The 21,909-nt window shown below is 46.1% G+C and overlaps 1 long non-coding RNA gene across 1 annotated transcript in view; it reads right to left on the reverse strand.

Annotated features, from left to right (window-relative positions):
* Nucleotides 1-21,909, reverse strand: part of LOC147121128 (uncharacterized) — a 28,267-nt gene that overhangs the window by 2,829 nt on the left and 3,529 nt on the right. The window contains exon 2 of the long non-coding RNA XR_015076960.1: nucleotides 18,916-19,032. This is a non-coding gene — a long non-coding RNA (uncharacterized LOC147121128). The remainder of the gene's footprint in view (nucleotides 1-18,915; nucleotides 19,033-21,909) is intronic.

Here is a 21,909-nt window from a genome sequence, read left to right on the forward strand (position 1 = left end):
AATACAGCAAAAGCCATCTGAATTCAGCACCAATGAAATGGCATTGGGTGCAGTAAAGTGCTATCGTTGCGGTAAGACAACGCATGACCAGAACCAGTGCTGGTTCAAAGACAAAGAATGCAGGCAATGTGGCAAACTTGGTCACATAGCGAGAGTCTGCCGGTCAGGAAAGAAGACCAACAGCAAAAAGTCACCGCAGGAGAAGTACAAAAAAGTACATAAAGTGACAGAGAACAGTTCGGATGAACAGAAGACTGATTCAGACTCCAGCAGCAAGGAACTGGGTTGTCTGAAGATACATAACGTGGGCAACACAGCAGACCACCAAACTGTCTGGGTCATGCTCAAGATAGCAGGAGTCCAAGTGAAGATGGAATTGGACACAGGATCGGCCTTAACGGTCATAAATAAGCGAGACTACAAAAGGTTATTCTCGCACATTCCCCTGAGGGATACGAAGATTGTATTGAAAACATACACGGGGCAAAAAGTATACCCCAAAGGAAAAATAAAAGTAAACGTGGTCTACAATGGTAAAGAAAGTCAGGAAATGAACTTATATGTGTTACCTGATGGAGGTCCGCCACTACTAGGACGTGAATGGATCCGGAAAATACAACTGGATTGGCATTCCATACGAGCACTGACTGTGGATGCCAGTAAGGAGGATGACGTCAAACCTGGACGACTGTCCAAAATCTTAGGCGATGCTAAGGAGGTGTTCCAACAGGGACTTGGGACACTGAAAGGAATTACTGCAACCATCAAGGTTGAAGAAAATGCAAGCCCCAAATTTTTCAAAGCCAGACCGGTGCCTTATGCGATACGACCTGCTGTGGAAGCAGAGCTGGAAGGGTTAGAACGTTCAGGAGTACTGTCCAAAGTGGACTGGAGCGAGTGGGCTACACCCATTGTTCCTGTCATGAAGCGATCGTTGAGCAACACGCCTGGTGAACCTAGGAAGGTTCGCATCTGTGGTGATTTCAAAGTCACTGTTAATCCAGTTCTTCACACAGTGCAATATCCGCTTCCGTGGATTGAAGATATCTTCGCTTCGCTATCTGGCGGCAAGCACTTCACCAAGATAGACCTGGCGCAGGCGTACCTGCAGATGGGAGTTGATGAAGTGTCGAGACAGTATCTCACGATCAACACGCATAAGGGCTTATATCAGTATAATAGGCTGGTTTTTGGAGTGGCATCAGCTCCGGCTATTTGGCAACGGGCCATGGAACAGGTCTTGCAGGGAATTCCAGGGACACAGTGTTACTTGGATGACATCCTGGTTACAGGAGATAACGATAGTGATCACCTCACGAATTTGGAACAGGTGCTCATCAGATTGAAAGAATATGGGCTAAGAGCTAATCGCCAGAAATGCGAGTTTTTTCAGAAGCAAATTTCGTACTGCGGCCACGTTATTGACAAGGAGGGGTTACATAAGTCCCCTGACAAGATTGAGGCAGTAGTCAAGGCTCCAGCACCGGAAAATGTGTCACAGTTGAGGTTGTTCCTCGGGCTGGTTAACTACTACAACAAGTTTTTACCAAATTTATCTACTGTGTTACACCCACTAAACACCCTCTTGCAAACGGGAATACCATGGAAGTGGAGCGATGACTGTAAGCGGGCTTTTCAGAAGAGCAAGTCGTTGATCACGTCTAAGGAAGTGTTGGCTTACTTTAACCCAACGCTACCTATTCGGTTGGCTTGTGATGCATCTCCCTATGGTATCGGGGCGGTGCTCTCACATAGGTTTCCAGATGGCTCGGAAAGGTCAATCGCTTTTGCATCCAGATCATTGACCTCCGCTGAGCGCAACTATGCTCAGATAGATAGGGAGGCCCTCAGCCTCGTGTGGGGAGTGAAGAAATTTAACCACTACCTGCACGGACAACAGTTTACACTGCTGACAGATCATCAACCATTGGTTTCCATATTCAATCCTAAGAAGGGTGTTCCGGTAATGACGACGCAGAGGCTTCAGAGATGGTCCCTTTTCCTAGGGGCACATCAATACGATATTGAGTTCAAAGGTACAAAGCAACATGGTAATGCTGATGGGCTGTCGCGCCTGCCACTACCTACAGCGGAAGAGGCACCGGCAGTTGATCCTGTCGAGATATTCCACTCGACCATCATCGAATGCTTGCCAGTCACCAATGCGGGTATTGAGAGAGAGACCCGAAATGACCCGACACTGTCTCGGGTCTATGATTTGACGGTGAAGGGATGGCCAGCACATGGTGAACCACTGTTACCAGCATTCTCAGCCAGACGAGAACAGCTGTCTGTATGTCAAGGAACACTGATGTATTGAACAAGGGTGGTTATTCCTCCTAAATTACGGGAGAGAGTCTTAAAAGAATTGCATGAAGGTCATCTGGGGGGAGTCAAGATGAAAAGCCTTGCTAGGGCTTATGTGTGGTGGCCAGGTATAGACAAACAAATAGAGGACCTGACAAAAAGCTGCTCAGGGTGTCAAAAAGTTCAGAATGCACCTCCAATTGCACCGCTGCATCCGTGGGAATGGCCTTCAGCTCCATGGCAACACATGCATATTGACTTTGCAGGTCCATTCATGGATTCCATGTTTTTGATAGCAGTAGACGCACACTCTAAATGGCCAGAAGTGATCAAGATGTCGACCACTACCACTGAGAAGACGATTGCAGTCTTGAGAACTATATTTGTGAGGAATGGATTGCCCGAGCAAATTTGTTCAGACAACGGACCACAGTTCGTGTCAGAAGAATTCCAGAAATTCATGAAAAAGAATGGGGTGAAACACTATACATCTGCCCCATACCATCCGGCTACAAATGGGTTGGCCGAGAGATTTGTACAAACATTAAAAAAGGCAATAAAGGCCATGTGTGAAGATCATATTCCACTACAACACAAGGTGGACAATTTCCTAATGGCATATCGAAACGCCACGCATGCAGTGACAAATCAAAGCTCTGCCATCATGTTCTATAACAGAAGGTTGCGGTCCCGGTTGGATTTGTTAAAACCCAATGTGAGACGGGAAGTTGAACACAAGCAATTCCAACACATAAATGAAAAGGCCACTCGGAGTTTTGAAATAGGACAACCAGTGTTGGCCAGGGACTATAGAAATGATAAATGGCAACCTGGAACAATTTGTGCACGGCAGGGGCCTTTGATGTACACGGTAGACACTGGGGAGAACGTAATACGACGTCATGCTGACCAACTTGTGGGATCAAGAACAAGGGTCAACCCCATGTCTCCGGCAGAGACACCAGTTGAAGAATTTATTGAGCCTGTAGCACCTACCTCGGACTCGGTTGTATTAGATGATGTTGAATCCATAGAAGATCAATTGAATGAGTCACCCCAGCAACGGGAACAAGAGATCCCTGAAAGGCATTATCCGGCACGGATCCGGAAGCCTCCTCAGAGACTGAACCTTTGAATATTCATTGTGTGTAAATTGTATATATGTATATATATTCATGTACTGTATTAATGGGGTGTCCACTGTTAAGCTAAAAGGGGAGGAATTGTAGTGTATGTAACCTGTACTACCTTAAGAGGATACCTTAAGGTGAAGGACTACTTTTTAACAGCTCCTGTACATTGTAGTACCGGTAGTGACCACACCGGTATATAAACCCTGTGGAGTAATATGTATCTCAGTTCCCGCTCTGACCCTCAATCACTAAAGACCTGTTTAGTTACTCTCTGTTGTCTGTGTCGTGTTATTCATAATAACTGCTTGTAAACACAGACTCAACAACAAGGGACACTATTACAGCATTAGAAAGAGGGGATATCAGTAAGGTTGAGCAGACAGTAGAAACGCTGGCCACGATAGTGACAGAGGCGGGTTGCATTGGCAGGGTTGTGGGGGGGAGGGAGTTTCGGACGGGAAACCTGGGTTTCCCTGCCTGCTGTGGAGTTTTAACTAGACATGTAATTTTATGCTTGTATGATAGACACAGAAGTGCAGTACATCCGTCCTAAAAAATATATTCATTTCAGTGGGATGAAGTTGAATTAACAATAACAAACTAGTTGATCTTTACAGAAATGTAATTTTACCTGAGTGTTAAGAGAACTTCACTCTGCTTGTGGTGTACACAACAGAGTCCTTATGCTTCATCCCAACATGCATCCAGCTCCAACATGGTTCCATTGAGTAGTTAAAGAAAGACTTACATTTATTCAGCACTTTATTACGTTGCTCAGAAATGTCTCAAAGTGTTTCATGTGCAATGAACTATTTTAAAATGCATTAACTATTTTTAAGTTGGCAAACTTAGCAGCCATTTTCCTCATAATAAAATCCCACAAACATCAATGGAATGAATGACTAGTAAACCTGTTTTTGGTGGTTGAGGAAGAAATGTTGGAAAATGTAGTGGGAAAGCTCTTCTTTGAATACCTAGTTCAGATCTTAACATGCATGCACTTCCGAACAGGCAGGCTGGGCCTTGGCTTAATGCCTCTGGCATCATGGAGTATGTTCTGTATCTCTACAGAATGCCAGTCTGAACGCTTTTACCTGCTGAACAGTTTATCAAACATTACTTTTGAACTAAGAAGTCAAATAATCAATTGTGTAACCAAGGATTAATCACAGGGAATGTTGAAATCAATTGGCCTACACCTAAACCAATTTTAGCAAATATATTTGCTCAATAAATACATATATACAATACTGAAGCACACAGTTCAAAAATATAAAATAAAAGCAAAAAGTTCTGCAAATGCACAGCTAGTCAATCAGCTTCTGAAAGAGGAAGATAGGTTGATGTTTCAGATGGAACCCTTCATCAGAAAGTATATTTTGTTTCACTCACATGGTTAAAATTCAGATATATTTTGAATTAAAAACATAACACTGAACTACAAATTGAAGTATACTGCCTTAAGATTCATCTTGCTCTTTACATTGTGGAGCCAGGACAAAGGGCTTGGGATCAATCAATACTACTGTAAATGCTTTGAAGAGAGAAAATGGTTTTAAGCTTGCATGTATGGTTTCAATATATGTTTGTAATATAAAACAGATATTCTCAGTTGAATAATTCCAGTGTTCCCTGGCTGTATTCCAGGAACTTCAAAGTATTGTTATCAGCAAATTATCACCACTATATTAGCAGAACAGGGCGATGTTCTGAGGAAATGTCAGTTTCAAATCTCAGTTTCCTCTCATTTTCGTGTGAAGAGGGCAAATTAACACTGGCTCAGCGCAGATGTGAGCATTTTTCCACAGCCCTAATTAAAGGATTCAGTTCTACCAAAACTCCCCAGAGCTCTGTCACATAATGTTAACATTGTAGTTGATGCAGACAAAACTGTTGACTAAAATAAGACTCCTTTCTCCCCCCCCCACCAATTTTTGTATCTTAAAGGACAAAGCATTTTATACTAGAGCTATAATCAATCTTTTGTATTTATAAAGTTTATTCCATAAATGCATCCTGTTATAAGTCTAATTTGTGAAACTGCTTACCTGTCCTTTCTGTGGGAACCTTCTCTGTTAAATGAAAACTATCCTTTCATTCACAATGCTTATGTATTCCTTAAATATATTGGCAGCCACAATTTCAGTTTTTATCATTCTTAATCTGTTGAACTGGCCAATTTGCAGGAATAATTGGCACCTCTTTAATACCAGAACTGAATCATTCTAAATGCTAGTAAACTCTTATAAAGTGCTCTGTTATTCCAAATACAAATCAGTGGTTTTCTAACTAGATTTGTTTTTGTTTAACAGCATTCCATAAATGTATGCATACAGCACAAATGAACAGCTAACACTGTGAAAATTCAGCTTTGATGGATTGCTTAAGAGGCGAAGCCTTTATATCACTTTCCCACACAGTTTGCTCCTACTATGTTTTATAAATCCTGGATTACTAATACTTGTAGATTCTATGGGGACTAGTATGTCTCAGCTATTTGCCACTGTTACGCTGCACACTGTTAAGAAAGGGAACAGATAATGATGAGTTAACACAATGGAAACCCTTTTTCCTACATCCACTGCTGGAAAAAAGAGTCTTTTTTTAATCATAGGAAGGTTTTCAAATGGAAATAAGTTGTTCCAGTAAGCGGACAATAGATCAGCAACTACATACAGCAAACACATTCCACCAACCAGATGTGGATTAAAGATTAAAGGTTAGTTTATATAATAAACTTGGAGGTGGGAAAACTGATTCACTTTTGTATACACATAAAAGTAAAACATTTTTTAAAATGGCCCTTTTCCAGTCTCATGTGACCTCTTGGTGTCTGCCCATTAAAAAGACCTTATATTTTGATCCCTTTTGTTTTCCAGAACATAAAAGCTCCAAAGATAATGGAATTTTTAAGCAATGGCTCGGATTGCCTCAATGTTCTTTACAGTGCATTTTATCAGCAGAAAAGGTTTGTATTAACTACACTTTTTATTGCCATCTTTAAGTCCTGTATATAAAACTGTTTGGAACATAAATCATAAGGTCCACACAAGGACTGTCTTGGAGCTCCAACCAGAATAAAACCACCTTCACCTTCATAATCAAGCTGCATCAAATAGCTTTTCAAACCATTTGTTTTAAGTATGGCTACTTACGTACAGCGACAATCTATGTCTTGTGGTATGGATTTGTGCCAATGAGAGTCTGAGAATCCCACAACTCACATTTCTTAGGACCTGTCAAATCAGCACAAACATTTTGATCACTCACTTCCAGTTCTAATCCCGCTCTACTGGTGACCCAGGTTTCCAATAGTTTAACACCTCAGATATTGAAGGAACATAACTGCATTCACCTAACTGGCGAGTTATCCTGGGATAATTTACTACCGCACCCAACAAGTGAGTTAAAAAAAAAAATTTTTTTATTCATTGATGGGATGTGAGCGTCGCTGGCTAGGCCTGCATTTAGTGCCCATCCCTAATTGCCCTTGAGAAGATGGTGGTGAGCCGCCTTCTTGAACCGCTGCAGTCCATATGGTGTAGGTACACCCACAATGCTGTTAGGAAGGGAGTTCCAGGATTTTGGCCGAGCGACAGTGAAGGAACGGCGATACAGGTCCAAGTCAGGAAGGTGTGTGGCTTGGAGGGGAACTTGTAGGTGGTGATGTTCCCATGCGTCTGCTGCCCTTGTCCTTCTAAGTGGTAGAGGTCGCGGGTTTGGAAGGTGCTGTTGAAGGAGCTTTGGCGAGTTGCTGCAGTGCATCTTGTAGATGGTACACACTGCAGCCATAGTGCGCCGGTGGTGGAGGGAGTGAATGTTGAAGGTGGTGGATGGAGTGCTAATCAAGCGGGCTGCTTTATCCTGAATGGTGTCGAGCTTCTTGAGTGTTGTTGGAGCTGCACTCATCCAGGCAAGTGGAGAGTATTCCATCACACTCCTGACTTGTGCCTTGTAGATGGTGGAAAGGCTTTGGGGAGTCAGGAGGTGAGACACTCACCGTAGAATTCCCAGTCTCTGGCCTGCTCTTGTAGCCACAGTATTTATATGGCTGGTCCAGTTCAGTTTCTGATCAATGGTAACCCCCAGGATGTTGATAGTGGGGGATTCAGCGATGGTAATGCCATTGAATGTCAAGGGGAGATGGTTAGAGTCTCGCTTGTTGGAGATGGTCATTGCCTGGCACTTGTGTGGTGCGAATGTTACTTGCCACTTGTCAGCCCAAGTCTGAATGTTGTCCAGGTCTTGCTGCATATGGACACGGACTGCGTCAGTATCTGACGAGTCTCGAATGGTGCTGAACAGTGTGCAATCATCAGCGAACATCCCCACTTCTGACCTTATGATGGAGGGAAGGTCATTGATGAAACAGCTGAAGATGGTTGGGCCTAGGACACTGCCCTGAGGAACTCCTGCAGTGATGTCATGTGATTGAGATGAATGACCTCCAACAACCACAGCCAACTTCCTTTGTGCTAGGTATGATTCCAACCAATGGAGAGTTTTCCCCTTGATTCCCATTGACTTCAGTTTTGCTAGGGCTCCTTGATGCCACACTCAATCAAATGCTGCCTTGATGTCAAGGGCAGTCACTCTCACCTCACCTCTTGAGTTCGGTTCTTTTGTCCATGTTTGGACCAAGGCTGTAATGAGGTCAGGAGCTGAGTGGCCCTGGCGGAACCCAAACTGGGCGTCAGTTAGCAGGTTATTGCTGAGTAAGTGCCGCTTGATAGCACTGTCGACGACACCTTCCATCACTTTGCTGATGATTGAGAGTAGACTGATGGGACGGTAATTGGCCGGATCGGCTTTGTCCTGCTTTTTGTAGACAGGACATACTTGGGCAATTTTCCACATTGCCGGGTAGATGCCAGTGTTGTAGCTGTACTGGAACAGCTTGGCTAGCGGCGCAGCTAGTTCTGGAGCACAAGTCTTCAGTACTATTGCTGGAATGTTGTCAGGGCCCATAGCCTTTGCAGTATCCAGTGTCTTCAGCCGTTTCTTGACATCACGTGGAGTGAATTGAATAGGCTGAAGACTGGAATCTGTGATGCTGGGGACCTCAGGAGGAGGCCGAGATGGATCATCCACTCGGCACTTCTGGCTGAAGATAGTTGCAAACGCTTCAGCCTTGTCTTTTGCACTCACGTGTTGGGCTCCACCATCATTGAGGATGGGGATATTTTTGGAGCCTCCTCCTCCTGTTAACTGTTTAATTGTCCACCACCACTCACGACTGGATGTGGCAGGACTGCAGAGCTTTGATTTGATCCGATGGTTGTGAGATCGCTTAGCTCTGTCTATCGCATGTTGCTTCTGTTGTTTGGCATGCAAGTAGTCCTGTGTTGTAGCCTCACCAGATTGACACCTCATTTTTCGGTATGCCTGGTGCTGTTCCCGGCATGCTCTCCTGCATTCTTCGTTAAACCAGGGTTGATCTCCCGGCTTGATGGTAATGGTAGAGTGAGGGATATGCCGGGCCATGAGGTTACAGATTGTGGTTGAATACAATTCTGCTGCTGCTGATGGCCCACAGCGCCTCATGGATGCCCAGTTTTGGGTTGCCAGATGAATTCATCTGAATACAAAATTAATAGGAAGGCCAGTAGGTAATCAGTATTTTTGGCAAACCTGAAATTCTTATTTGAAGTTTATTAATCAAGGGATTATTACCAAACATTTAGTAGTTTTACTGCTATTAAAGTATTAGTGTATGAATGGGACTTGGAAGCTTTTAGTGCCTGACTGTGTTCTGTATTGATTCTTGTTTTCTGATAGATACTGAAACAGATTCCATGCTGGCTCTGAACAGAACTGACCACTATTGATACGTGGAAGTACTGAGAAAATGGAAAACTGCATTGTGTTTCACAGTGTTTATTAGAAGTAATTTTTAAAAACATATTCTGCTTGATCCTGGAATGAGTTGTTTGATCGACACCCATGGTGTCATATTTCAGTCATGTGGTGCTAGGTGAATTGGTCATCATGGTTTACCTCACAAAAGATGATCTAAAAAATGGCTTAATTGGAGAAAGTTATGTTCACACCCCAGCTGTGACAAGACAAATATCTTTCGACTCCCGTTCCTGGCCTAGTGCCAATACATGCTACCATGAATTTCTAGCTATACTAATACCATTGGTTGTAGGTCAATGGGACTAGGTATGGAATATGTAGGACAAGGTTCTTGACACAGATACAATGGAAGTTAGCGCACAACCAGGATCCTTATAGAGCACACGATTGGACTGCTGGAGCAGAGGTTCAGATGGCCATTTACGCTATTTCTCTGGGGTGTCCACTGATCTTCCCCGAGGTTATGGTGGCAAATCAAGAAACCCCTGTGGAAATACTACCCTGCACATTTTTGTCAATTTGGTGTGTTTGTATATTTTTTGGAGGGAAGCCTCCTGTTGTCCTTCCTATATGGTGATTATTGTTTGTAACTGCCCTAACCCAGAGAGGATATTTGAGATATTACAGATTAGCTGAATGGTGGTCTGAAAAAAAGGCAAAGCATCATGAAGGTTTGACCACAAATTAATGCTCATCTAACTGGCCTATAACCAGTTTATCCATCGCTCCCTTTTTGAACAGCAAAACTGGCATATTTAAGGAGGATTAACATTGTTCAACAGTCTAGGTTGCATGCTATCAAGGCCTGCCGACTTATTCACCTTGGGTTCTTCTTTTTTATAAAACAAATTCCTTTTCTACAGTCATCTGTAACTATTGTTCTATATCCTCCTTTAGTATACCTACATTCTCACTTTCACCATTTGTAAAACCAATGCAAAATATTTAATTAATATTTCCGCCATACCTTAATCCTCCAATTGAATTACCCCCTTCATCCATGAATGGTCCTAGCTTCTCTTTTATAGGAACATAAATATTCCCAGGAACAGGCCATTCGGCCCCTCGAGCCTGCCCCGCCATTCAATGAGATCATAGCTGATCTTCGACCTCAACTCCACTTTCCCACCCGATCCTCATATTCCTTGATTCCCCTAGAGTCCAAAAATCTATCTATCTCAGCCTTGTATATACTCAACGACTCAGCGCCCACAGCCCTTTGGGGCAGAGAATTCCAAAGATTCATAAACCTCTGAGTGAAGAAATTCCTCCTCATCTCAGTCCTAAATGGCCCAACCATTATCCTGAGACTATGCACCCTAGTTCTAGACTCTCCAGCCAGGGGAAAAAACCTCGCAGGATCTACCCTGTCAATCCCCCTCAGAATCTTTTATGTTTCAATGAGATCATCTCTCATTCTTCTAAACTCCAGAGAGTTTGGGCCAAATCTACTCAATCTCTCTTCATAGGACAACCCTCTCTTCCCAGGGATTAATCTAGTGAAGCTTTGTTGCACCGCCTCTAAGGCAAGTATATCCTTCCTCAGATAAGGTGACCAAAACTGTGCACAGTACTCCAGGTGTGGTCTCACCAGAGCCCTGTACAATTGTAGCAAGACTTCTATACTCTTGTACTCCAACCCCCTCTTGCAATAAAGGTCAATGTGCCATTTGCCTTCCTAATTGCTTGCTGTACCTGAATGCTAACTCTCTGTGTTTCCTGTACGAGGACACCTAAATCTCTCTGAACACCAACATTTAATAGTTTCTCACCATTTAATAAATATTCTGCTTCTCTAATCTTCCTACCAAAGTGAATATCCTCATTGGTTATAGGCAATGTCAAACTAATGGGCCTCACGTGGTCTAGTCCATGTGAACAATCCCAGACCCCAGCGAGTTATTAAATATACGAGCAAGTGGGAAGTACAGGTTGAGCATCCTAGGATGAATGCCGTCAAGGCCAGCAGCTTAATCTATTTTGAGATCACTAATTCTAGCCAGGATTATATCTGCATCTACTTTGAGATTTTAATTATAGCATCAACCCTATGTTTTACTATTGGTAACGCAGCATGATCTTCCAGGTGTGACATCAATGTTTAAAATTTTACAAGCAAGTGAGTAGCAGGCATGTTCCCTTTGAGTGAATCCATGATGCCCTCTTTGCCTTCATGTGATTGCTACTACTAGTGTTGCTAAATGCAGCCTTATAAGAAATCTCTCCTCTGAAGAAAATTTGGTTGGTGAATTTGTCTTTATCTGTTTTAAAAAGTGCGCAACTGGAATTGCTGTTTAATTTGCCATGCTGTTGCTGTCTTTAAAACAGGAAATTTCAATAAAAGGAGAATGATTAAAACAATAATGTCTCCCTTTTCTGCCCTAATAGCGTCTTAATGACCATTTCTACCAGTTTAGCAAATACTGTGCGAAAAATAGAATGTAACAAATTGGCCTGGAAATTGCAGTCAGAGGTTTGCCGCCCGCGTACGCCTCCGAACCGCAAGAAAACCCTGTACTTACCTGGTGTCTCTGGAGCTTCGGACTCCTGTGGTCCTGGGCCTGCAGGCGTACGCCTGCGTAAAGGCCCACACATCCCAGGGGCGCATGCGGTTCGCAAGTGTCCCTGGGATCACGTGGGCCAGGCCAACCAATGACAAAGGGGGATTCCTATGATGCTTATGGGGATTCCATTTACGTACGGAATCCCCATAAACATAATAGAATCACCGAAAAAACACAATTTCACACCACTGAAATAAAAATAAATGATCACAGGTTCAAAATTAATTAAAATGCCATTTAGTTAAACTTTAAAAATAAAAACTTAATTTTTTGAAAAATAAATGTAACCATTTTTATCTGGGACAAAATTGACCTAAACTAGTTTTAAATGTTAGTGAATGTTGAAATCATTTAAAAAAATGTATTTTAACATTTATTTAAACCCTTACGCTGGTAAAAGGCCTTACGCCCGCTTTTACCAGGCGTAAGGGTATTCGCTGGGCAGCAGTTAAATAGCCCAACCCTGCGCCAGCGAAAGTGAATTTCCAGCGGATGGGTACGATCTGTCAAGGAGAAACTTGACAGATCGCAAGTTCTGGCTTTTTGCACATGCGCATCGCATGCGGAAACCCGGAACCTGCGGGGCACTTACGGCAGCGTGCATACACCGTCGTAGGCCCTGTAAAATCTGGGCCAATGTATTTGGGATTTTTAAACACCGCTCCTCTCAAATCACCTTTTTGTTGTTTCCATGTTGCCAGTTGCTAAAACAATCCAAACGTGTGGGATAAATAACAATTCACTACTTTTTTTCTCTCTCATAAGACCTTCAGAACTCACATGCGACTGCAAAGGTAGTGAATAATGAGTCTTTCATACTCCTACAATTCACTATCATCAGTGAGACTGTGTAACAAAGAGCTGTGCAGCTTCAATGAGTGACGGCTCTTCCATAATAACATTTGACTCTTTGTTCTGTTCAGAATGCAGGAATCAACTGCATGATAATGTCCACAGTTCTTCATTTTGCCTATATTATGTTGTGATGCAGAGTATTAAAACTGAAATCGCAACCATACTGCAAATGTGAAGGGGGAGAAAAGAGTTAAAGAAACAAAACTTCTCATTCTGAAGGAATTGCCAATTAACGAGGTGTCTTGCAAGACATGATACTAGGATTATTATTAGGGGGAAGGGTGATGTCATTTATAGTCATCCTGACATTTCTCTTTACCTTCAAGTTACAACTTACAAAGAAGAAAAGTGTTGTAAAAGATTCTGGTGCCACAGACATCATGGAACTTCAACAGCCTTTCAGAATTGCTTATTCATAGAATTGGCTGGCTCAAACATTGTAATATGGGAGCAATGATTATTTGAGATAGTGTGCATCTAGTTCACACAGTGTCTAATGAAACACAGTCAACGATTCTAGAAGAAATGAATGCCATCAAAAATAATTCGGTGTTGATAAGATATCAATTTTGCTTCGAGCTCGGTAGCAGGCAACACTGGAAAGTTGACTTCAGGCTTTTACACATTAAAAAGTAATGTTTTTTCTCATCTGCAGTTTTTAGGTTTTGCCTTTGTGTTCTGTGTAAGTGGTTGACGTGTGCTCTGCTGCCAGCTGATCCTGCAGAATCAAAGAGAAGATTCTGGCACTCTCAAACTTTTTTTTTACCACATCAAGGACATTCCATGGATGCTCCCTGGAAGGTTACAATCACTTCAATCCAGCATGATACAAAAAATGTTGGCATTTGTCAACACTCTCTTTAGAATCTTCACCTGGAATCCTTCTATTCTTATTATAATGTAAAACATCTGAGTTAAAAAAAAAAATCCTAATTGGCATCTATTAACTTTGAGAACAAATCCTGTGTAGGGCAGCAGTGGCATTAGTTTTTTATTACTTAACCCATTTGTATCTCTTATATAATATCTAGTCAGAAAACTGAACCATACCACAATTAAAAAAAGTGAGCATGGAGCAAAAATCCTCTTCATCAGTATCATCAGTATCTCTTCCCACTGATCAAGCACGCTGCTGTTGTTGGTGTCGCTTCTGATGCTCGTTTATGTTTCCACAGACACCGTGCCATTCTCTTTTGTTGTTTGCTTCCTTAAATGTACAGCCAAGGCTCCCTTCTGGAGCTACTTTTACATTTTCTAAAGTCCGCAAATTTTTGTAAAGTATGTAGAATGATGACTGCAGCCACAGTCAACAGAGTTGCTCAGTGGGATGACCAACTTTCTCTGGAGATTTGGCCTGAGAATGGCTGAGAAATAGAAATACCTCTTTTTGATCACTCTTGCAATATTGATTATTATTGAGAATAGAATCGTAGAATCAGAAAAAGATACAGCCCAGAAGGAGGCCATTCGGCCCATCGTGGCTGTGCCGCCTCTGTGGTAGAGCTATCCAATTAGTCCCACTCCCCTGCTCTTTCCCCAGAGCACTGTTAAATTTTCCCCTTCAGTTATGTATCCAATTTCCTTTTAGTCAAGAAAAATAGATGTCAGCATTGTAGAATGAGAATGAGCTAAAATGGCAATATAATTGTGGTACGGTTCAGTTTTCTGACTAGATACAAGTAATGGTGGAACTTAAGAAAATTCCAGAAGAATATGTATAGAAATAGAGTTCTAATAAAGGGCTAGTTATCATTTTCATACATGAGTATAGAGAATACTGATGAAGAGGATTTTTGCTCCATGCTCACTTTTTTAATGTGTATAAAAACAGACAATTTAATCATAATTGCCTTGTATGCGTTGGGAACCGGATAAGTGAAATATTATTGTATTTATTCCTTTCAGAATCATGGCAATTTATGAATGGCATAGTGCCAGATATAGTTTTGTTTTGTTGTACCCATTATACTCTATGGAATGGGATAATTCTATCTGCATAGTTAATGTTATTTTGGTGGTAACTAGACATAAGTGGGGAAATTGCTTTCAGTGTAAGGCATCATGCCAGCGGCAAATAAATAGTAATGGAAAACAATGTTGGATGTGCTCCCAACCTGAACAACATTGCTACAGGGTGAAAAGCAAATGTGAATGCTAATGTGTGCTCAGCTGTATAATCCACTAACTAAGAGGCTAGATGAGATATTTAAAGGGTAGTCACCCCATATTGCCGGTGCAACAAGTACATTTCCCATAGATTGAACTGCTCTTAAAAAATAGGCTGCAGGGAGAGAATTGTCCATTTAAAAGTGACATTTTCTCTCCACTTTGGTAGGTTTCTGGCTACTTTTAAGAATGCATTTCGGTGCGCCAGCAGCATTGCCACAGGAGGAACAGCGAGAGCAGGAAAGGGCTGCCCATGACTTCGGGTGGTTCACCTGACACACTGTCAAGTCTTGCCGCTCTGCCTTTTCGATACCAGGCACAGCTACCTGGCACTGACAGTAGAAATGGGCCGAAGCAGTTTTGAGGTTCAGCAGAGAGGATAGACGAAACTGTGCCATCTCCTTAACAAAGACCTCTGCGCAAGATATAACATTCACACAGCACTGTCAGTAGCTGTCAAAGTCAGCATGGCTCCTTCCAAACTCGCACTGGCACATTTGCAGGTATACATGTTCTGGGCTAAAAGAGGAGCTTCTTGAAGAGCAGTGCTGCTCAAACTGAGTTACAGACTTAGGCCAAAGCAATCAGCATCCAAAATTGTGCTTAGCTTGGCAGCTGTGAGATAAGCACAAATTCTATCCACAAAGTTTCAGTTGCAATTGCAAGAAAGCTGTGCTGAGTCCAATGGATTGATTTATAGTTATGTACTTTGTTAAATATATACAGTATAGCCCCGATTTTAACTGGGGGCAAGGGTGGAGCGTGGGGCCGGCAGAGCCAACATTAGGCTTGCCCCAGTTGCCGAGTGAGGGGCAGGCCATTTTAACTCTCGGGCCTCATTTAAATAAGTTAGCCCTGACTCCTGCCCAAGCCCGGCGTCGACGATGTGGCACCGGCGGGCAAGAGCGGGCGAAGGCGACATGAGGCTGCTGCCGGGGACCCGCAGGAATGGTCCCTGGCAAAGTAAGTCTGGAGGGAAGTGGGTTTAAAGGCAATCGCGGGGATGGGGGCAGCCTGGGGTAGGGGAGACCATATGGGCTCGATTTTAACCCCCCAGGATGGGTGGGAGTGGAAGGGAGGGTTTAAAAATTAAAGAAACTGGCCAACCTGACACCAATCCACTTCCAACCCGCCCATTTCCAGTTTTAACAGAGGCAGGTTTTGGGTGCGGGTGACTAACCTGCTCTCAGAAGGCGGGTCTGTCACTAAAATATTTTAATGAGGCTGCGTGCCTTCAATTTAACCAGAGTATTACTTCTAACGCATATAGGCCGGGTTACCCGGGCCTCGGAAACCCCGGCAGCTGAAGGGAGGCAAGAAGGGCCGGATCCATCAGTTAAGTGCCTTTCCAGCACCACTGGTGGGCCAGGAGGAGCAGGAGTGCTTCCCTCCCGGGCCACCAAGCTTACCTGCTTCCGTCCTGTGATCGGACCCCCGCGATCGGACCCTGTGATTGGACCCCCCCCCTCCCACCGTACGATTGAATCGCCCAGCAATCGGAACCCTCCTGCGATTGGACTCCTGGTCTACTCACGGCCCCTCCGATCTCTTCTACGACCCTTCCAGATGTCCCCCCCACGATCTCTTCCCTCCCCGGCTGCGGCCTGGTGCCACAGGCTTTCCCACCTGACAGCTAGCCAGCCTCTTAATCTGGCTAAATTCGGCAGCCCCTCTGGGAAACTGGTACTTTCAGGTTTCCCAGCTGTTAAACCTCTCCCCTGTTCCCTCCCCACCTCGAGTTATTATTGAGCCTTTCCTTGTGGGTCCCAGAGGAGCACTCCTGCTCCTCCTGGCCCACAAGGAAAATAAAAATATTTAGACTCACCTTCTTGGCCCTCTTATGATCTGCTACTTCTTGGTGCAAGGCTTCATTGGCAAGGTTGGTACCAGGTGCCAAGTTAAAATAGAATCAAGGCCTGAGTGACATCACCAGACCCCGACTTTTGAACCTCAATTATGCCCTCTCCTGCCTGGAGCGACAACCTCGCTGGCCGGCTAAAATGTGTCTGTTAAAATGTCACGTGGCGCGTGGTCGGCATAGATCCAAGTAGTTGCACGTTGTCGCGATTTAACCCCCCCTCCCCCCCACCGATCACGTGCCCTGTTCTCAACAAGCATGGGGGTTAAAATCAGGCCTTTTGAGTAAAAATCCTCTGGTTTCAAAATATGAATCCAGACATGGCATGCAAATCTTTTGAGATCCCAGGAACATTATTAAATGAAAATGCCAAGTTCATTTATTCTTTTGATCCTAAGCCTAATGTTTAAAAGAAAAACGAGTTAAGGAAAAAGGCCCTGTGAGTTCTTGCCAGATTGCACTGCCTTCTGCATTTGCCCAAGGCGGTTGGAAACAGTGAACCTTTCTCTTCAGAAAGGAAAACAATTCACTTGACCTCTAATGCAAGCTCTAAGGCGACCTCTCTCCTCCGCTACCCGGCTGTAAATAGTCAATCGGAATAAAAGTTCCGTTCTCTGGAGTCTGGACTGTAAACTCAGCTCAGATGCAGTGACAGTTTAATTTCCCTTTGCCATCCCTACATCTAAACCGCCTCCCGCCGATCAAAGAATTGATTCAGATTTTAGCACTGACATTGGGATGACACCCAGAAAGTGTCCAGTATCCAGAGTCTTTGAGGAAGGGCAGGAAAAGACAAAGGTCACAAAGGAAATTATATCAGTTGGCCAGTATAAAAAGTCTAGTAGTGAGAGCTGTAGTTCTGTTGGCCAGTTAAAAAGTGGAGACTAGAGGAGGAATTTTAACTCCCCAGGCGGGAAGCCACTGGGACGTGTGAATTGCAACCCCCGCCCGCCTCCCCCCCCCCCCCACCACCACCGGCATCTCCCCGGGAGCCTCTTTTAGGGTCATCGCTTCTTCCCTGACAGGTCTGTTAAAATGCCATCGGGGTTCTATGGACGCCATCGGACCCAGATTAGCATATATTAATGAGGCTCCCGCCTCAGTCGCCGGTCAAGACAGTGGAGGTAAACCTGCTGTGAGGTGGGAACGGAGCAGCAAATAGGGCCACTCGATATTAACTCCCATTCTGCCCCATTTCCGCTGGGTGGAGGGAGTTAAAATTCCCCTTTAGAACACCAGGGGCGCTGACAACTACCCATAGTGCCCCTGCACTGGCAGAGAACAGATCCCGAGTCACCACTAGACTACCAGCCATTAGGTGCCCACTAACTCTATCCACCACCAGGTTACTAACTATTATACTTGATTCACCTCCGCACACTAACCACCAGGCATTAAATGCCAGCCAATTTTGTACCAAGTGCTACAACCATCACAGGATACAGAAACTCGTGACACATATGAGCAGGAGGCGATATGTCTCTTTCTGTGTCCCCATCATTTTTGATGTTTGAAGTAATTCCAAATTCAAACCTGATGAGGTTCACTTTGGATCAATTGCAGACCTTTTCAAATAGAGCCAAAATGGTCCAACTTAAATCGCTTTGGATTATGAATTCCATTTGAAGCTCATCTCCGCAAATTAGAAGGCCAATCGGGCTGATTCTAGAGCAATAGGCAGCCAGTAATATTTGTAAAATAATGCTACTTTCTGTTTGAAAATATTGGTGTCCGAGCTGGACACTTCAAGAAATGGAAAGATCCAACTACAAGGAAGGAAGTGAAGGGCAGCCAGCCAAAGTGACCACAAATAATGCAAGGGCTCAACGTGCGGCAGTAAATAGCAAGACCGTCAAAGCAACGAAGACCAATAACCTCAAATAACAACAAATTGCGCAGTGACTGGACCAGATACACACAGTCAGCATTGTAGACAGTCAGTAACAGAAGCAAGCCCGTGAACAACACTTTCTAAAATTAAAAACAGAAAGTGTTGGAAATATACAGCCAGTCTGTCATCACCTGAAATAGAAAAGATAGAATTGAGTTGTGATAAAATATCTCTACTTGAAACATTAATCTGTCTATTTTTTTTCAGATGGTGGCAGACCCAATGTGTATTTCCAGCATTTTCTGTTAGATTTCCAGCATTTGCTTGTTTTTTTTAACTCACCTAGGATTAAGTAGGTCTGACTCGGCCTAATCTGTCTTTCCTCTGTGTGATGCGTTGGTTGTAAATATAGGGACATGTACAGTCTGGGAAAATCTTTGTTCACTTAAGAGGAAGCAGCTGAAATATACAATGAATGCAAGAGTTGTGCATTAAAAACAAAATATTCAAAGCCATTTTCTATGATACTACTTTATTAATCAGGTGTTCAATGTAAGCGCAGTTACTTATGTTGGCAAATCATTATGATCAATTGACTGGATTCAGAGGCCTATACACTTAGAACAAACATACCATAGGTGTCGCAGATTTACCACTGATTTCTGTGCTAATGGCGGCGAGCTAATAATTGATGAAGAAACACAGAAAATGAAACTACTATATGTATTTTACATGAGCACCAGCCTCTTACCTCTACCTGATACCACAGGTGAGAAATTGTTGTCTTATAGAGTTAACCTCAAGATCCCATATAATCTGGATAAAATAGTACAAAGTCATGATCCGAGAATGTGGAGCTTGTTACCACATGGAGTGGTTGAGGCGAATAGCATTAATGCATTTAAGGAGAAGCTAGATAAAGACGTACATGAGGAAGAAAGGAATAGAAGGTTATTCTGACAGGGAGAGATGAAGTAGAGCAAACACTGGCATAGGTCAGTCCAGCCGAATGGCCTATTTCTGTTCTGCAAATTCTATGAAATTGGTTAATGCCGGTGTGAACTGGGATCTGAAGGGGAAACAACTGGGAAGGATGGGAACGACCAGGAGAGAGGGAGAACCGATCGGTAGGGAGGGGGTGGGGGAAAGAACGGGACATTGGGGGAGGTGATCGGGAGGGAGCGGTGAGAGGGATTGAGGTGATCAGGAAGGAGCAGGGAGAGGAGGTGAGGCGATCAGGAGGGAGCGGGGAGAGGGGGGGAGGTGATCAGGAGGGAGCGGGGAGAGGGGGGGAGGTGATCAGGAGGGAGCGGGGAGAGGTGATCATGAGGGAGCGGGGAGAGGGGGGGAGGTGATCAGGAGGGAGCGGGGAGAGGGGGGGAGGTGATCAGGAGGGAGCGGGGGGGGGGGAGGTGATCAGGAGGGAGCGGGGAGAGGGATTGAGGTGATTAGGAGGGAGCGGGGAGAGGGGGTGAGGTGATCAGGAGGGAGCGGGGAGGGGGGGGAGGTGATCATGAGGGAGCGGGGAGAGGGGGGAGGTGGTCAGGAGGGAGCGGTGAGAGGGGGGGAGGTGATCAGGAGGGAGCGGGGAGAGGGGGGGAGGTGATCAGGAGGGAGCGGGGAGAGGGGGGGAGGTGATCGGGAGGGAGCGGGGAGAGGGGGGGAGGTGATCATGAGGGAGCGGTGAGAGGGGTGAGGTGATCAGGAGGGAGCGGGGAGAGGGGGGGAGGTGATCAGGAGGGAGCGGGGAGAGGGGGGGAGGTGATCGGGAGGGAGCGGTGAGAGGGGGTGAGGTGATCAGGAGGGAGCGGGGAGGGGGGGGAGGTGATCATGAGGGAGCGGTGAGAGGGGGGTGAGGTGATCAGGAGGGAGCGGGGAGAGGGGGGGGAGGTGATCAGGAGGGAGCGGGGAGGGGGGGGGAGGTGATCAGGAGGGAGCAGGGAGAGGGGGGAGGTGATCAGGAGGGAGCGGGGAGAGGGGGGGAGGTGATCAGGAGGGAGCGGGGAGAGGGGGTGAGGTGATCAGGAGGGAGCGGGGAGGGGGGGGGAGGTGATCAGGAGGGAGCGGGGAGGGGGGGGAGGTGATCAGGAGGGAGCGGTGAGAGGGGGTGAGGTGATCAGGAGGGAGCGGGGAGAGGGGGGGAGGTGATCAGGAGGGAGCGGGGAGAGGGGGGGAGGTGATCAGGAGGGAGCGGGGAGAGGGGGGGAGGTGATCAGGAGGGAGCGGGGAGGGGGGGGAGGTGATCAGGAGGGAGCGGTGAGAGGGGGTGAGGTGATCAGGAGGGAGCGGGGAGAGGGGGGGAGGTGATCAGGAGGGAGCGGGGAGAGGGGGGGAGGTGATCAGGAGGGAGCGGGGAGAGGGGGGGAGGTGATCAGGAGGGAGCGGGGAGAGGGGGGGAGGTGATCAGGAGGGAGCGGGGAGAGGGGGGAGGTGATCAGGAGGGAGCGGGGAGAGGGGGTGAGGTGATCGGGAGGGAGCGGGGAGAGGGGGTGAGGTGATCAGGAGGGAGCGGGGAGAGGGGGGGAGCTGATCAGGAGGGAGCGGGGAGGGGGGGAGGTGATCAGGAGGGAGCGAGGAGTGGGGGGAGGTGATCGGGAGGGAGCAGGGAGAGGGGGGGAGGTGATCAGGAGGGAGCGGGGAGAGGGGGGGAGGTGATCGGGAGGGAGCGGGGAGAGGGGGGGAGGTGATTAGGAGGGAGCGGGGAGGGGGGGAGGTGATTAGGAGGGAGCGGGGAGAGGGGGGGAGGTGATCAGGAGGGAGCGGGGAGAGGGGGGGAGGTGATCAGGAGGGAGCGGGGAGAGGGGGTGAGGTGATCGGGAGGGAGCGGGGAGAGGGGGGGAGGTGATCAGGAGGGAGCGGGGAGAGGGGGGGAGGTGATCAGGAGGGAGCGGGGAGAGGGGGGAGGTGATCGGGAGGGAGCAGGGAGAGGGGGTGAGGTGATCAGGAGGGAGCGGGAAGAGGGGGTGAGGTGATCAGGAGGGAGCGGGGAGAGGGGGGGAGGTGATCAGGAGGGAGCAGGGAGAGGGGGGGAGGTGATCAGGAGGGAGCGGGGAGAGGGGGGGAGGTGATCAGGAGGGAGCAGGGAGAGCGGGGAGGTGATCGGGAGGGAGCGGGGAGAGGGGGGGAGGTGATCAGGAGGGAGCGGGGAGAGGGGGGGAGGTGATCGGGAGGGAGCAGGGAGAGGGGGGGAGGTGATCAGGAGGGAGCGGTGAGAGGGGGGGAGGTGATCAGGAGGGAGCAGGGAGAGGGGGGGAGGTGATCAGGAGGGAGCGGGGAGAGGGGGGGAGGTGATCAGGGGGGAGCGGGGAGAGGGGGGAGGTGATTAGGACGGAGCGG

The sequence above is a fragment of the Somniosus microcephalus genome, chromosome 3 (assembly GCF_052327205.1).
Source record: "Somniosus microcephalus isolate GS21.2 chromosome 3, FLI_Smic_1.0, whole genome shotgun sequence".
Classification (NCBI taxonomy): Eukaryota; Metazoa; Chordata; class Chondrichthyes; order Squaliformes; family Somniosidae; genus Somniosus; species Somniosus microcephalus.